Here is a 17,909-nt window from a genome sequence, read left to right on the forward strand (position 1 = left end):
CTAAAAAATAGTAAATAAAGATCTAGTAAATAAGAGTCTAATAAATAAGAGTCTAGTAAATAAGAGTCTAATAAATAAGAATCTGGTAATAAATAACTTAAAAACTAGAGATATTAGTACTTTAAAAATAGAAGAACTTAGAGAACTTAATATATAAAATATAAGAAGTTTAAGAACTAATTAAAACTATAAGAAATATATTAAAATATAAGAAGAAATAAATACTAGATTTTCTAAAGCAGATAATAAGCCTTTAATAAAGTTAGAAAAAGCAAGAACTAAAACTATTATAATTTTCTTCTTTATATCTAATCTATTAAATATAGGTATAAGAAAATAATTTATAAAAAGTAATTCAAATAGTTTTATTATGGATATTAGTAAGTTCAGATTTATATTTTCTATATTTATTTCTAATTATTTAAATTAATAAATAATTATATTATTATTAGAGACTAGCTTATATTCTCTATTTATTATAGCTATTATAATATCTCTTATTTAATCCGGAACTAGTATTAAGATAATAAGTATTTAGATAGCTTGTTTTCTAGTAAAGAATAAAAGAAGCTAGTTTTATAAAAGAAATAGAATAAGAATAGGACTTAAAAAAGAACTATAATCTAAAGCGAGTTTATTATAGTTTAAGAGAAAAAGAAGTAAAAGAAATAAAATAAAAAAGAGGTTTCTATTTTTTATTTATTATATTAATTCGGGTTACTAATTTTAATATTTCCCTATTTACTAAAGAAAAATTCTACTAATTCTTATTTTATAAAGTTTTCTAAAGCTATTTGAAATATAGTTTTATATATTACTTATTCGGATTTCTACCGGGATTTATAATATAAAATAAGTTATTATTACTTATTAATTTCTAGTATTTCCGAATCTTTTTAATAAAAATAGCTTGAATTAGAATTAGCTTACTTTTATAAATTATAATACTAGAAGCTTTAGTATTATTAAGATTAAAAATAAGAAGCTAAATATACTTTTTCTTTTTAGAAAGCCATATTACCTATATATAAAACGGGCACTTATTATAATTCTTTTTTATTTTTATCTAATTAGTTATTTTTATAATAAAAAGTTCGAAGTAATTAGTAGTTTTAATATTATTATATTTGAGAAAGTAATTAGTTTTCTAGATATACTTAATAAAAACTAAAAAGATATTAAAGTATTATATATTACTTTTTCTCTAGTTAGTTTATTTTATACTAATTTAATAAATAAAGAATTATTTAAATAATTAAAATTTGGATATTATTTATTTATCTAAGAGAAATACCAGATACTAAGCTTTTATACTAGCTATAATAAGGCCTAGATAGCTCTGGATCTTATTAAAAGTTAAATATATTTAGAGCTTTAAAAATAAGAATAAAAAGAACTAGATTAGATTTATTATATTATAAATAGTTTTCTTAATATTAATATATCTAATATTTTTAAATAATTTTTTTAGATTATAAAATAAACTATAAGAAATATACTTATAGGAATTAAGCTTATTATAGCTTCGGGATTTAGTATTTTCTATAGTATTAGAAATAAGTATATTAGGATTTTCTTTCTTTATTATAATTTAGTTTTATATTTCTTTAATATTATTAATATTTTCTTATAATTATTCTATTACTAAAAGCTCTTTATATATAATATTAATATTTATTTTAGGAGAATAGATTACTAAAAAGTAAGTTTTTAAGATAATTAAAAACTAGAGGCTTATAAGTTATAAGATTAGAATTTTCAAGGAGTTTTCTAATTAATTAAAGTCTTATTAAAAGAAAGAAAAAGTTATAGAAAATAAGAGGTATTTATTTATAGTTATTTAGTAATTAGTAATAAACTAATATAAAGGGAATTAGTATATACTTAAAATATAAAGAAATTAAGTTATAAAGTTTTTAAATAAAAAGCTTTTTTTTTAATACTATTATACTTAATTTTTCCTAGATCTTATATAAAGTATTATAAGAAATTAAAGTAAAATATAAAAGCTTTAAAAATTACCCGGAATTATTAAGAATAAAGTTATAGTAGTAATAGCTATTTTATTTAGGAAAATCACGCGAAAATCACGTATTTAAATAAGTTCTCTTATATTACCTCTTTTATTTTCTATTACTTATAATTAAAATACCTTCTTAATACTAATTATATTCTAAAAAAACTCGAACTTATTTTTTATAAGTAGTTTTATAAGCTTATTTACTAGTTAAAAATTAGTAAAAATATATTCTAGCTTTATTTATTTTATTATAATAGCCTTTTATATTTATTTTTCCTAAATATTAATATATTTTATCTAAATATAGAACTAGTTATTTTTTATAAATATAATTACTTTTTAGTTATTATAGTATATAACTATAATAACTTGTTTTTTCTAAAGAGCCTAAACTAGAAAATAATTTAGCTAGATTACTTTTTTAGCTACTTATATCTGGGCTATAGTTTTAGACTTATAAGAAAAAAAAGTAATAGTATTTTTTTTTTTAAGAACTAGCTAATAATACTATTACTTATATTAAAGATAAAACTACTAGTTAATTATTAAGTATTTCTATTATTTGCCTAGTTTATATCTAAATAGCCTATTAATACTTAAAGATTTCTATAATATATAAATTAGTATATAAATATATTTTATAAGTATTATAGAATTCTCTTTATTATAATAATATATTTAGCTATTAGATTTATAGTAAATTAACTAACTATAAATATTATAAAAGTAATATTAAAATAGAATCCGAATATAATATATATAAGAGAACTAATTAGCTTTTAGTATTTCTTAATTTCAAATAGAAAACTAGATAATTTTTTAATATAAAAATAAAGTTATTTCTATTCGAGTTTATTAAAGTTATAGCTAGTTTATAGTTTTTTATACTAAAATCCCGGAGTATTTTTATAATATAGAATTATTATCTAAAATAAAATATATAGTTCAGATAGTTTTATATAATTATTATATTTAGATAAAAGTTAATAGCTTTAAGATTATTTATTTGAAATTATTTATTAAGAATTTACTTAAATATATTAATTTCTTTATAATAAATTATTTATATAAATAGTAATAATAATACTTTTCTTATAAAAGATACTAGTATTAGTATCTTATAATTAAAAATCAAGCTATTAAAGAAATTTTAATAATATATTATATTATATTTAGGGGACTTATTTTAGACTATAAAGTATATAATTAAGCTTATAAACCTTAATTAATCTGTTTTTAAAGCTAATTAGCTATTTTATATAAATTATTTCCTTTATTTTTCTATATAGGAATATAGTTTTAATATTTATTTAATTAATTTCCTAATTAAAAGTAGCTATAGTAATAAAAATAAACTTATAGCTTATTAGTTTAATAATTATAATAAAGGTCTTATTAAAGTTAATTCTTTTTTTTTACTAATTTCTTCGGATTATTTATTAGGTTTTATATTAAATAATCTAGCTATATGATTTCTATTTCTATTTATATATCTATTTACTAGATAAGACTTACTAATTTATTAGATAATTAACTAGTATTTAGGTCTTATTCTTTTATAGAAATAAGAACTTCTCTTTTATTATATCTATTTATTTATTAAAGTCCGGATTTACTATAGCTTTTTTAAAGTATTATAGCTCGAATAGTTCTAGTAAATTAGCTTTTATAAAAGAGATCTTAACTATAAGATATAAGAGCTAATTAAGCTTAAAATTATTATAGACTTTTAGGTTAGTATCTTATATAGCTAGTAATATTATAAGAAAGATAGAATTTAGAGAATTAGGATCTAGGTAATTAAGCTTTAAATATTTATTTATTAAACTATTAACTAGTATTATTACTTGAAATAATAAAAAGTACTTAGTTATAGGATATTTATTTATTTAATTATCTAATAATGAGTTTAGAGCCGCTTTACTAAAATTATTACTAGTAGCCCTATATAAGCTCTGGGGCTAGTAATAATTTTGCCCTAAACTTGTTTTAAATAACTTTAAATAATACTTTTTAATAATAAACTTCTTAAAAACTTTTAATAAATTATATAAGAAAGAAAATAGCTTATAAATATATAAAATTATTTATAAATAAGCTAAAACTATTCTTTTAATTTATATTTTATATATAATTTCTTTTAAATTTTAAGTTTAATTAAATTTCTTTTTAATTATTATTAAAATATTTAGTAAAATATAAAATATTTAGTAAAATATAAAATATTTAAAATATAAACTTTTATAATATAATTATATAAAAAATTCTTAATATTTTTAATTATTATATTTTAATAATATAAGTATTTTAAATAAAAACTAATATAAATAAATTTAAAAAACTAAAAAATATTAATTTAAAATATTAATTTAAAATATTAATTTAAAATATTAATTTAAATATTTTATAAGATTTAAATTTACTTTAATTAATATATAAATATTAAATTATAAAAAATAAAATACTAATTTTTTTATATAAAAAGTTAAAATTATTATTTAATATATAAACTTTTTTAATTTATTAATATATTAAATAATTTAATTTAAATAAAATTAAGGCTAGTTATATTTATAATTATTAATTTTTTAAAAAATATATTAAAGAAATTTGTATTTTTTTATATATAATTATTATAATTTTTTTAATATATTATTTATATTATTTATATTATTTATATTATTTATATTATTTATATTATTTATATTATTTATATTATTTATATTATTTATATTATTTATATTTTAATAAAAGGCTTTTATTAAAATATTTAGTTTTTTATCTTATATATTAGATCTGGTTTATTTTTTTATTTTATTCTTAGTATATATTATATATAAAGAACCGGCCAAAGTTTATAAGAAGCTTTTTTTAATTATAAGAGAAATAGTATTACTTCTATAGGCTTTTCCGGGGCTCCTATAAGCTCTCTTGGCTCTTTTAGCTTTCTTATAGGCCCTCCCAAGCCTTACTGGCCCCTATAAGCCCCTTACTACCCGTACTTTTACTCGTAACTCCCTCCTAAGCCTTATTCCCGCTTATAAAGCCCTCTCTTTCCTTCTATAGACCCTCCCAAGCCTTACTCTTACTTGCAGAGCTCTCCCTCCCCTCTTGCAAGCTATTCCAAGCCTCACTCTCACTTATAAAGCCCTCTTGCAGGCCCGTAGAGCTCTCTCCCCCGTTTATTAAGCCCTCCTAGCTCTCTGCCTCCTATAACCCCCCCTATAGGCCTTCCCAAGCCTTACTCCTATCTATAGAGCTCTCTCTCTCCTCTCGCGGGCCTCCCAAAGCCTTATTCCCACCCGTAAAGCCCTCTTGCCGGCTATCCCAAGCCTTACTCCTACCCGTAAAGCTCTCTTCCTCGTCCGTATCTCCCTTCCCCCCTTATAAACCCGCCTACTATATACTCTCTCGCGGGTTTGTATAGCCTACCTACTACTAATACGGGCCCTTATAATATTCCTCTCCCTTTTGAAAGCTCTTTATCTCTCCTTATATTAGAGTCCCGTACTTCCCCTTTACCCACCGCTCTTATATCTCTAGCTACTGCTTTCTCCTCTCCTCTCTTTATATCTGCGCTTATAACGCCTTCTCTATTATCCATTAAGCTCATATAAACTACCGGGCTCGTTTCTCTTACGAAACCGGCTCCCCCTTCCGCTTACGGTAACCGAGATCCAAAATTAACGCACGCCCAAGGTTAATACACACTCAAGTTTAGCCGAATACTCGATATTAAATACTTAATTATTAAATAACTACTAATTGAAATAATAAACTTCTTTAAGTTCTATAAAGAGAAGAAGCCAAAAATTTAATATATGATTTTTTATTAATTAATCTTTAATTTTTAATAACTTTAAACTTAGCTTTTATTAAAATATTAAAAAACTTAATAATTTTAATTTAATATTTAATAATTATATCTATATGAGTTCTTTAAAGTTAATATTAAAGTTAGTATAGCTATTCCTTTGAGAGTCACGTGCGTAGTTACGGGACACGAGACACGGGATATGGGCAATGGGATATGGGCAATGGGATATGGGATATGGGATATAGTCATGTAACCTCGCGTCCCATTAGTGACTCGACTAGTAGACTAGACCCCTTTAGGCTTAGCAGATTTAGGGATCACATATTAATACTATGATACTGTAATCCTTACTTCTGAATAATAACTTTACTAACCTTATGCAAATAGTACTTTCACGCCTATATAATAGTATTATGCATTCCTGATAAACCAATACTAATTAGTTAGTACTTATAAATCAGGAAGAATTAAGCTATACTTGCCTAAGATTCGGTTACTTAGGGGCAAAGCCATTATTCTAGTTAAAGAGAGGATAACTATTAATTCTATTACTTGTAATTCGGTTATATAGGCAGGAAAGATACTTAATCTTATTAAGGCCCGATTATACTATATTAAAGAGGGAAATATCTATTAGTTCTATTACCTATAATTCGGTTATATAGGCAGGAAGGGTACTTAATCTTGCCAAGTACTAAAACGTTAGCTATTTAACTATTCCATTCTATTCCTATTTAACTCCTATAAAACCCTCTTAAAAACTACCTTCTTTTAAATCCCTGGGGCTCTTGAGCTTTAGAACCGTCAAGTTCTCCCGGAATTGCAATATTTTACTTCTTAAATTTCACTTCCTAAATTTCTTATTATAAATGAAATTTTTACCTCAAATATAATACCTATTACGAATCACCTATCTTATAAACTACTTTCCTTCTTATAAACCTATTCTTCTTATAAACTATTATATCTCAAACTAGATATAAGCCTACGAAATATATAATAGCGGAATATACTATAGTAAATAATTCCTTTATTAGATTTATCTAATCTAATTACTCTATAGATAATAATAATTTCAAGGAATTAGTAAAAAAGTAAAAATATGGGATTAACCTAAACTTTACTAAAGTAAATAAGATAACTAAGTTCTTGAATACTAAGCTATTTTAATATATTCTTTATAAAATAGTTAATAATAACCTTTAGGAGCTATTTAGATATAATTTTAAGAACTTTACCTATTAAGAGAACTTTAATAAATTCGAATTCCCGGAAATACTATACCTATATAAGACCCTTTAATATAGTAGTATATTTATATAATAGAATAGCGGTACTAATACTATTATAAATACCCTATATACTATTATAAAGAAGAATAAATAGTATATATAGTTAAATGAGAATATATTAGTAGCCAGACTAGACCTTATTAAGGAACTAATCCTATTAGGCTTTATTACTCTTATAAAGAATAAGTACCTAGAATCTATTATCTTTAATATTCCTATACTATTATTATCTTTTCTATTACTTCTTTTATTACTATATCCTATATTTTTACTAGATTTATATACTAATATAGAAGCTCTAGAAGTAAATAGTATACTTCTATTACTATTACTACTATAACTATATCTAAATAACCCCTAATTTCTTTTAATTATAAGACTTATTAGGGAAGTTACTAAGATTTATACTAAAGAGTAAAAGTATAATAAATCTAATAGTAATTTTAATTATAAACTTATTATTTTCCTTAATATTTACTAATATATAAAGCTTTTATAAAAGGTACTAATATAAGCTTTTCCTACTATACTAAAGGAACTAGCTCAAGACTGTTTCTATAGTAACTAGCTCTCTTAATATATATATAAAGAGGCTTATATTAATATTTATAGTTTCTTTAAAGGCCCTGGATTCGAATATTAAAATTTAGATAAGTGAAATACTATTATATTAGCTTTTATAATAGCTAAATTTCCGGAAAAGATAATATTTAAGACTATTTAATTACTAATTAATAAACTATATTAATTATAGTATAATTTTATACCTAACTTACGAAATACCAAATTCCTCTATAATAAGATTATTATTTCTTACTAAGGCTTCCGGATATATAGATATATAATCTCAGACTTTCCTATAAATTTCGGCTAGCTTATTAATAAGCTCTAGTTATTTATTATTATATATAAGAGCAAATAATAAGCTAATCCTAAAACTTTCTTTACTAATTAATAATATTATTCTTAGAATCCTCTAAGCTATTATTTCTCCGGAAATTATTAATATAAACCTAGCCGCAACTTTAGAACCCGTAATAATTACTTTAAGTCCTATAATTATAATAATTATATTCTAAAGTCGTGTTTTATATATAAGAAACCCGAATACTGCTTATAAAAGCATATACTAGAGAAATAAGAGGCTAAGAAGGCTTAATTTAGGAATAGAAATATCTACTGGTTTAGATCCCGAAATACCCGTAACTTTAATAAATACTTTAGTAATACTTATATATAGTATATTACTAAAGCTAAAGGTAAAGAAAGTAATAAGAATAATAAGAATAAACTAGTAAATAATGCTTTTAAGGCCTTATTAGTAGAAATAAATAAAGAAAAGAAATATTACCTAGATTTCTACTTTACTTTAGTTAAGAGCTTTTTAGCCGCTTCTACTACTCTTATTTTACTAATAATTATAGCTAATACCCTTATAAATAATCTTATTTCTCTTTCTCTTATATACTAGATAATAGGCAAAAACCATACTTTAGAGCCTATTAAACTCTTAATAGAAAATGCCTAGACTTTTATAATTAATAATATATTAAGATATAATACTTATTGCTTTTATAAAGTTATAATTAATACTAGAGCCTCTAGATACTTAATTACTAGTTCTAACTAATTCCAAGCTTTCTAATAAACTAATAATAATATTAAACTTAATGAAATTACTAAAGATTAAGTTAATATCTAGTTTAGTATTAGATCTATATCTTTTATTAGATCTATAATAATAAGTATATTAATTAGGCAAGTATAATTCTATATTATGCCTTTAAAGACTTTATTTTTACTTAGCTTAGCTAATATAAATAAGCTAGGGGTCTATTTTAATAATCTTACTAATTATCTTATTACTTTTACTAGAAAATATATACCTATAGTATAATATTTCAGATACTTTTTCCTGCTTTAGAATACTATATTATAAGACTTTATTTCCGAATTCTTTACTTATAATTCCTGCTTTCTTATAGAGATTAAATTACGATATTTATATTATTGTTTTAGTTATCTATTTATTAGTAAGCTCCGAAATATACTAGAATAAGCAGGCTATAATATTAATATAAAAGCCCTTAAATATCCTATAAAGTATTATAAGTAATACTAGAAATATAGCTAATTACCCGAATAATTCAAGTTTAATCTAAGAAATAATATTAGCTTTAATTACTTTATTATTATTAATATTTTCTATATTTCTAGTAAGCCTATATTTCATATTATTAATAAAGGTACTTAATATTAAGCCGGCTAATAGCTTTAGAATATTAGTATAATATATATCTGGAATATACTTAAGTAATACTAGATTAATAACTATTTAGGTTCTCTTAATTAGATTATAGCAAATACCGGAAAGTAGTTTACTAGTAAGAAGTTTATTTAGCTTATAAATACTATAGGAACTAAGGTTAAGATTATTTCTATAGAAGCTTATAACTTTATTAGAATTATAAAATACTACTATAGCCTAATCTAATATACCTATCTTATTATTATAGCTAAAGTTAATAGAATTAATAAGAATACTATACTCTAAATAGCTTTTAAGGCTATTAATAACTTTACGGAACCTAATAGTATTATTCTAATTCTTTTGGTTTATAGTATTTTACCTTAAATAACTAAATATAATATTCTATTACCTATTATATTATAGTAATTAGTAGTACTTAAGAAGGTAATAGTAGAAATTTAGAAGCTTTAAGCTAGATATTAAATTATGAATATTTTAAATACCCGAAATAGTCCTAGTATTACTAATATCTATAAACTATCCCTAAATTCAAATATTCTTATTTAGTATAAAGGGAATACTAGTTAATCTAGTAGTTAGGATAAATTATATAAGCTAGTAGCTATTAATAGGGAGAATTATATACTAGCTCTACTATATAATAATACTATTTTCCGTTTAATCTCTATAAAGCCCTTTTATATAGGGGATATTAAGGTTATTATTAATAGCCCCGAACCTGAACCTGTTCCCGAACCTAATAGTAAGGCTAAAAGTAATACGGGTATGATTTCTCCTGCTATTTTACTAAAGTATAATAAAGGATACCCTTATAAGACCCCGGATATTACGGTATTTCTATAGAATAATAAACTATATAAGAATTCCCGTTAAATTAAAGTTACTAGCCTTCTGGAAAAGGGCATATTTAAGATTACTTCCAGATCTCAGGTACTAAAGAAGATATATATCTTTAATTCCTGGTTTATTAATAAGATTAAGAATAAGGGTACGGAGAAAGAGCTTAAGAAGTCGAGACTAGTTATCTAAGCTTATAATAATAGTAAGAAACATATGGTATTAATATAATTACTTACTATCTAATATATTAGCTAGAGAATTATCCTTAGTATTATTACTATAATAATAAATACTATAGAATTATATTTATATAATATCTCGCAAGCTTATATCTAATTAATAACCTTACTTAATTATAATTTCTATATTAATTTATTCTATAAGCTTACTAGAGAACTAAATCTAAAGAATAATTCTGTTCTAAAGGTTATAAAACTATTATATAATATACCGGAAACTAGGAACTACTAGTTTAAGACTTATTATTCCTACTATATTAATAAGCTCTCTATAAAATAGTTAACTTATAACCCTTGCCTATTTTATAGTAAGTAATTCTTTAGAATTATTAGTCTTTAAACTAATAATACCTTATTTATTAGAACTAATAATTTTATGAAAACAAAATAACTAAAGCTCTATAAAACTAAGTTCTTGGCTAAGGAATATGAATTCCTTACTTTTAACTATAATCTCAAATTTAATAGAGGTATTATTTATGTAAATATTACTAGAATTACTCTTATATAGGAATACTAGTATAAGAACCTCCGAACTATTTCTATAAAAAATATTACTACTATAAATAATAGGAGTACTATTTATTAAAATCTCTCTATTAAGAACTAATATATTACCTAATATGCGAGAGGAGTATATATTATATTAGTTTATTAACTAGAAGCTTTATATAACCTATTAATTATTACTTAAGCTATTAAACTCTCGGAAACTAATATAAAGGCACTTAATAAGTATATTTAATAGTAAATTGAGAATATTACTAGAGAACTGAGATTTATAAAGCTAGTAAAGAAGTTCTTATATTTAATTATTTTTACGAATATTTTATTTATAAATAATAGAGATCTCTTTTCCTAAATTAGATATATTCTAGTTCTAGTAAATAGAACTAGATATACTAATATTATTTACTAGTTCTTTACTAAATATAAGAGAGTTACTAGAAGTATTCCAGCTTTAGAACTCTATAGTATGGCTTATGGTTTTAATATAGGCGCTTTAGTTAAATCTATAATTAATAGAGTACTAGAAATAAAACTATTACTAGTTATTTATATGAATTCGAAGTTATTATATAAATGCCTTATTAAATTAGGTACTACTCGAGAGAAATGCCTAATAATTAATATAATATATCTTTACTAAATATATGAATAACGAGAAATCGCGAAAGTTAAGTAAATTAAGAAATAATTAAATCCTGCCAATTTCATAATAAAATTAAAGCTAATAAATGCCCTCAAGTACCTAATTAATATAAATACTATATAATTAGATATAAAGAAATAGGTTAAGTATAAATAGGGCAGAAAATAAATATATAAGATAAAAGAATATTATAAGATAGGAAGTTATATATAAAAGGCTATAGCCTTTAGTATATAACTAAAACCTCAGAAGTAATATAGATATATAAAGTATTTGGGAAATCTGGTACTAGGCCGGATTAGGAAATTTATATATAATTAAAAAGAAATACTATTTTTCGCGTTTTTAGAGAGTTTCTAGTATTAGTATAGCTATTTCTTTGGGAGTTATATATATAGTTACGGGATACGAGATACGGGATATAGGTAATAGGATATAGGTAATAGGATATGGGATATAGGATATAGTTATATAACCTCGTATCCTATTAGTAATTCGACTAGTAAACTAGACTTCTTTAGGCTTAGTAGATTTAGGGATTATATATTAATATTATAATACTATAATCCTTACTTCTAAATAATAACTTTACTAACCTTATATAAATAGTACTTCTATACCTATATAATAGTATTATATATTCCTAATAAACCAATAATTAATAATAATACTTTACTATATATAGAAATATAAGTATATAATATTACTTATAAAATTTTACTTTTAATTTTAATTTTTAAATAAAATATTAAAAATTCTTAAAAAAAGCTTAAATTAAGAAATAACTAAAAAAATTATATAATAAAAGCTTTCTTATATAAAACTTATTTAAAATAGTTATATTTCTTATATTAAATAGTTATATAATTTGTAATTTATTATAATATAATTTAATAATATAAATAATGAATTTCTGCTTTTAAATATTATTATATACTAATTTGTATTTAATATATTATTTATTTTATATTCTTTACTTTATATAATATTATAATATTATAATAAAAAATAATTAAAAATACTTTTATTTATTTTTTATTTAATTATTTTTAATAAAAAGAAATATATTTTTAAATAAAATATAAAATATATTTTATTTATTTATTAAAGTAAATATTTCTTTTATATAATTTAAAAGTATAATATATTTAAATGTTTTTATTAAGACTTTTAATAAATAATACTATTACTTTATTAATAATAATATTTTTAAAAAGATATAAAACTTTAAATAAATAATATTATTATATTAATATTTTATTTAAACTTTTAATTAGAACTATTCTTAATAATATATTATTAATATAAGATTAATTATATTTATTATTTTCTTTCTTTTTATATAATTATTTTATAAATATTATATATATTAAGGGTATAGTATTTAGGGCTTGGAAAGTAAGGTAAAAGGTCTCTTATAAAAATAATTCAAAGCTAAGAAAGGGAAAACTAGAATACAGGAGGCTATAAGGAAGTATATATACCCTATAATATACTAGTCCTAAAGGGGCTAGTCTTCTAAATATCTCTAGTATATTCCAAGTATATTTCCCTAGTAAGGCGGCTATATTATATATGCCTAGAAGGCATCTAGTATCTAGTAAGGTATCTCAGATACCAGATATCTGGGAATTATAATATTACTTCCCTCCTTTATAATAAGCTTGTTCCCGAGCTTTATATAAGCTATTAATTTATCTAATTTCGTACTATACTTCTTCTTAAAATAAAACTAGTATCTCGGATATAGATATTATATATGAAAGGCTAGTACCTTTATTATATAACCTAGAAGGATTTATTATTATTTCTATATAATTCTGGACTAGTATTATTTTTTATATAGTCTAGCTAGTATTACAGGTTTTATAGAGGTCCTGGTATATTAATATTATTATTATAGAAACTTTATAAAACCAGGGGGCTATTATTTAGTACTAAAGCTAGATACTATACTAGATCTTTATTCTAACTAATTTACTAAATTCTATACTTTAGCCTATTTCTTACTAGCTTAACTATAATAACCCGTTTAATGCCGTATTCTTATTTACTATTCTCTAGTATTAATAGGAGCGGTTCCGGGTTTACTTAACCTAATAGAGAATTCTAGAGGTCTTTTTATAGCTTCTCCGTATAGAAAACTAGGTATATCTTTATGGCTTCCGGTAGTTTTAGGAGAAATAAGTAGCTATACTATTCTAGAATTTCAAATGGGCCCTCTATTTAGTTCCCTAGCTTCTGGCTCGAATAATCGGATTTCTAGTACTTTATAATAACCTATACTTTATTTCCTATTTTGAAATTAATTAGATAGCGGTATTTATTAGCTTATATTATATATTATTCTTATACTTATTTTATATAGCCTTAGGCAAGTTACTATAATTCATATAATTAATTTACTAATATTTTAGCTTTATTCCTATTTAGCTTTTCTTTAAGTAAGTTAGCTTTAATAAGGGAGTTCTAGTCTAGAGAAATACGAGGCTTATAGCCCTTTTTAGTTATAAATAGGAACTAGCTAATAGTTTTATACTAAAGAAAGGCTTATTAATAATTAATTATAATAATCTATTTATTCTAGTTATCCTAGTAATAGTTAATATACGGGTATAATCTCTAATTAAAGTACTAATTAATAATCTCTATTTATTCGTTTATTTGGGAGTAATTAGCTATAGAAAGCTTAAGCTTTATACTAATTCTCGTATAGAATTTGCTCTAAAAATCGGATATAAATTAGAGTTCCTAATCTAATATAATTATTTCTGGAATACCTATTTAGTATATTATATAAAATAAAAATAGAGGTACTAGCTACTTGGCTATAATTATATCTTATACGGGAATTATAATTAGGTACTTAGATAAATAATCCACGAATATAGTAATTATATTATGGCCCGATTTGCTTTCTAAATAGCTCTTAAAGTCTATAATAATATATTACTAGGGATAATTAGGAACTAGAAAGAAATAAAATAAACTAGGCTTCTTATTTCTAGATATATATAATCTCCTATAAATATAGTAATTACTATAGTATTAATTAATATCCTTACCTATAAATAACTAGTAATATTACTTCTTTAATAGCTATTAGAGCTTTATATATTTAGAATATCTAGAAAGAGATTTATTATATACTTTATAAATTAAAGTAGTTTATAAAAGTAATTCGGGAATTATTTTATTCTCTATAATATAGAGTTTTCTATAATATAAAAGAAGGTTATTTTATAGTATCTAGATATTACTTTTGGCTTGGGCTATTATATATAGCTTTTCTAAATCCGGTAATATATAATTATTCTATAGAATCTTATTTATAAGTTATAAACTACTATACTTAGCGAGAGCCTTTAATAATACTTCTATAGGGGCTACTATAGCAGAGTTTACTAGTAAAGCTTTTAAGAAAATACCTTTTTCTAGAGGAATTATACCTTTAATAGGAATATTTTCCTCTGGAAAATCTTTAGTATATACTTGGTTTTTAGGGCCGAATTCCGAATTAAATAAGCTAATCTTATAAAATATTACTATAAGCTATAAGTTATAAATAATCTCCGGATTAATCTTATTTTTGGGAAGAAGTACTTGAGTTTATAGCTTCTTCTTAATCTGGTCCTAAGTATTTACTTTATCTTATTTTTATAATAAAATATCTATTTATTTATTTAATTTTCCAGAATAATATATAAGCTTAAAGTAATAGCGGAATAAGAGCTTAGCTTATCTAGCTTATTAAAAAAAGAGCTTCTTAATAATTATAAAGTACTTTAAGATACGGTAATTAGAATAGACCTTAAAGAAAGTATCCTAAAGGCTCTCTAGCTTAGCTTTTTATTTCTCTAGTATTTAAACTATAGTAAGTATTTCCTTATTATATATATTATAATTAAGCTTTACTAGAAGTATGGTTTTGGAAAAATAAGCTATAGGATATTAAAGGCCTATTTCTGGATCTTATTAAGAAAGTAGGCTAGTAACTATTTCTTTAGATATATCTATTTCTACTATTATAAGTAGATCTGAATTATAGTATTATAAAACTAGGATAGAAATTATAGCTTTCTTTAGGCAAGTAAAAGCCTCTCGGTATTACTCGGATTATTTAAAGGAAATATTCTTTTTTATAAGTAAGATAAGAGATCTAGTAATTCGTTTGTACTTTTTAATAAAGCATTTATAAAAGTTATAGAAGCCAAGAAAGAACTATATATCCTTAATTATTTTTGGGAATTACTAGTTATATATTATTTTGATTTTATTAGAATCTATTTTAATACTAGATATAGAAATAATAAAGCCTAAGTATTTTATATATATAACTTTAAATTCCGATTTCTTAATATTTACTTAGAGGCTAGTAAGGTATAAGTAGTCTAGTACTTTTTATATATACTATTTATACTTTACTAGGTTCTCTAAGTAAATAAGAATATTATTAAGATATACTATATAAAAGTTATCTAGATATTTAAAGAATATATTATTTATATAGTATTAATATATAGCCGGGCTATTTATAAGGCCTTTCTAGAGAATATTATATTTATATATTCTATAATAAGTACGAAATATTATTAGTTCCTGAGAGTCCGGATTTATAGCTATATAATAGAAAGCTTAGTAAATATCTAATTTAATATAGATCTTAGCCTTAGATAATTAACTTAAAGTTTTATTAATAAGGGAAAGAGAATATTAATTCTTCCGGGTAATATTATTTAGGTAGCGGAAATTAATATAAAAGTATAAATCTCCGTTTACTTTCTTTATAAAAAGAACTAGTAAAGTAAAGAGAGCCTAACTAGCTTTAATAAAGCTCTTAGTCAGATTATCTTATAAGAAATACTTGATTTCTAGAAGCTCTTAAGTAAACTACTACCGGAGAAATTAATATCTAATATTCTTAGTTCTTTTTAGGCCTTTAATCTAAATCTTATAATTATATAATTTATAGAAAGAAAGAATATTAGATTTCTTCTTAGAGAAAATAAAGGTATATTCCTTAAGTTCCGGAGGCAATATTCTCTATAACTACTAAAGCTCTATTTCTTCCGGTTATTAATTCTCTAGGCCAGGAATAGCTTCTTTTTTCCGAGCTTTAAATTCCTTATTAATCTTGTAAATAGAGATTTGACTAATAATATTATCTTTTCTCTTGGCTATATAATTAAATACTATAGAAATAAGAATAGCTAGATCTAATATTTACTTTTTATTAAGAATCTCTTCTTGCTTCTTTAGCTTTTACTTGAATATTATATCTTAATTAGGCTATAGAAACTTCTTTTCTATAGTCTTATATAATTTCCTCTAATTAGTCCGGAAAAAGAAAGACTATTTTAGAATAGAAGGTTTCCAGGAATAGCTTATAATAGAATCTTATTAATTAGTATCTTTTTAATATTTCTTATTAGATTACTTCTCTAGCTATTATTATAAAATACTAATAATATAACCGAATTATATAGATTTAGGCTTATTTTTTGGCTATATAAGCCTATGTTTTTTATAATTAACTAGAATATTAATATATATTACTTATTTCTTACTAAGAATAATATTATAATCTCTAAGATTTAGGATAATTATAGATATATTAATACTTTATTTATTAATTAGAAATAAGACTTCTATATATTTCTTAGTAAACTTAGCTAGCTTTCCGTTAAAACCATATATAGTATAGGATAAGAAAAGGAATTATAGTTCTATTTCTAATAATTATTTTATAAGCTAAATAAGCTTTATATTAATAAAAGTATAACTATTAGTTCTAGTATTAATAAGGGAAAAAAACTTGATTTCTAATCTATTTATACTAATAATATAGGGCATTATAAGAGTATTTCCTTTTATTAGATAAGTTAAGTTAATCTTTACTAAATTCATATTATAAGTCCCTAAAGTAAAGACTTTCTTTAGGAATACTTATTTCTTAGTTCTATACTAGAATTAGAGCTCAAATTCTCTAAATACTTTATTTAAATAGTATATTCCGGTAAAATAGGAACTAAGCCTGGCTTAATTCTAGAGAAAGCTATCTTGGTTTCCTTATTATATAGAAGTAGATAATATCTAGTATAATAGCCAAACTTATTATAGTTATAGTATTTAATAATTAAGAGATTCTTGGTTTTTATAGGATATTACTTATACTTATAAGGGAATATATACTTAATAAGAGTAGTTAATATAGGCTCCTTAAGCTCTTTCTTAGGAGTATATTTCTTAGAAATATATAGGAATATAGTACTAGAA

This window comes from Hyaloscypha bicolor (genome assembly GCF_002865645.1).
Source record: "Hyaloscypha bicolor E unplaced genomic scaffold K444scaffold_182, whole genome shotgun sequence".
Lineage (NCBI taxonomy): Eukaryota > Fungi > Ascomycota > Leotiomycetes > Helotiales > Hyaloscyphaceae > Hyaloscypha > Hyaloscypha bicolor.